This window comes from Salarias fasciatus, chromosome 11 (genome assembly GCF_902148845.1).
Source record: "Salarias fasciatus chromosome 11, fSalaFa1.1, whole genome shotgun sequence".
In the NCBI taxonomy this organism is placed as follows: domain Eukaryota; kingdom Metazoa; phylum Chordata; class Actinopteri; order Blenniiformes; family Blenniidae; genus Salarias; species Salarias fasciatus.
The window spans coordinates 6,785,387-6,787,365 of NC_043755.1; positions in this window are offsets into that span (position 1 = coordinate 6,785,387).

A 1,979-nucleotide genomic window follows, 5' to 3' on the forward strand; every position below is an offset into this window, starting at 1 on the left:
CCGGACGACGTTAATGGCGGTGATTAGCTTGACCAGCCTCGGCGGCTAATGGGAAAGAAGACAGGGAAATTATGATCCCCCTTTTCTGTTAGCCTGCATCTCTCCCAGCCCCGCCTTCCTCCACCATCCCTCCTCACCTCTATAAATAGTGGCGTTAATTTCAGTCGGTGTGACTGAGCGTCACTGGTTTGCTTTTTCCTTTATTATTTTTTTTTTTTCTTTAAACCAGACTGGAGCTGTGAATTTTGACAGCTGTACACCTCTCAAGGTGTTTGCAGGTGGCGGAGGCGTAGCTGCCATATGTGTAATTTGGAAAGAGAATGAGTTGTGTGTGTGTGTGTTCATTATAGGTGTGAGGGAGCGGCTGCACGCTGGAGTTCGCGCCTAACTTTTGCACGAGTTGTTTATCCATTGTGCTGACAGACTGCCTGCTGCTGTGTGTGTGTGTCATAACTACACGGCCGTTAAAACTTCCAAGTGGAACCCGGCCAATCAATTACTTTGATTGATCCGTCGATGCCCACAGGAGATGGAAACACTCGGTGTGCAGCAGACTGGTGAAGAATCTCAATACACTGGAGTGGCATTTCTCTCCCAACGTGCCCTCCTTGATTTTTATTGACATTCGTTTGAAAAACTGTACAGAGAGGAAATTCTTGCTTAGCATCCCGATAATCTTTGTAAAGCGAGAGGAATCCATATGAGGTGAGGAGATAAGGTAAAGCTCCAGACGCGCGCTGCTGCCGCCGCCGTATTCTTCGCTCCCCCCTTTTCAGCAGAAGGAACATGATTGGCGCATGCGAGTCTTTTCAACGCCAAGCCTGCGGTTCGAAATCAATGCGGTGCAGTGGACTAAATGTTCACTTGAGGGAGAGAAAGATTAGGATACAGGGTGGCTTTTAAAATGCTCGGTGTAAGCTTTATCCTTCCCATAAAGCACCGCGAATCGCAGCGCGCCCGGGAGAATTCATTCAGCACGCGAAAAGAAATAAACAGACGCAAAAGCTAAAAGAAATGCCAGTGTTGAGTCTTTATTGAACTTCCATGGTACAAGAAGACCACATCTCTACAGGAATGCTACTGAAAATCACAAGACTGGATAACTGGAGGTTTTGCACAAAGTACACACGATGCCGCCAGTAACATGTCTGTCGTGGAAGTGTGTGTGTGTAACTGGAGGGAGCTCATGTTTCAAAGCTGCTTAGAAAATCTGGCTAAACACAATCTGACATTTGGCTTTTGAGAGGTTCTATAAGACACTGATAAAATAGACATTTTATAAATAATAGATTTGAAGCAACTCTCACAGGTTTCGTAAACTGTATACATGCAGACTGGAAGGAGATACAGAAATGAAGCTCCTTGATGTTTTTTATTTCCTTTGGTGCACCCAAGACGGTTTATCAGGTTATGAAGTGGGGAATGGTGACGCTTTCGATTTCCAGATTGAGCATCAATAAAACAAAAAAAAAAAAAAACATTTATTCTTAAATGCATCGCGGTATCTTCAGTCCTTCGATTATGTGCAGTTCGCCGATGCTCTTTTCCATGACGGTGTGAATCTGTCTCTGCCGTGCACCATCCAGAACCTTTGGGAAGCATTGATTTCCAGCAGGGATGGCTTCCTCCAGCCCGTCCTGAATATTTTATCCCCACCACTGGAAGTGCTCTACGCCTAACGACGCACCTCTGACACAGTCCGGCAGGAACAAAGTGTGCTCACAGAGGCTCGACAAAGAGCAGAGAGCCTCGGCCAGATAATTAAGAGAACAAATCATGGGGAAAAACTGAAACCAAACAGGCTCTTCTACATACTGCGGAGGGAAAAAGCCACACTATTTGCATTTCAGGCGCCCAAAGCGGGGAATAAACAGCAGTTTTTGGAGCGTGACATGTTAAACACATTGCCTGTTGGCTACAGCCGTGCCAAACAGCTTTGTGAAATACCCCGTTCAGTGTTTGGAGATGCTGAGAATGGC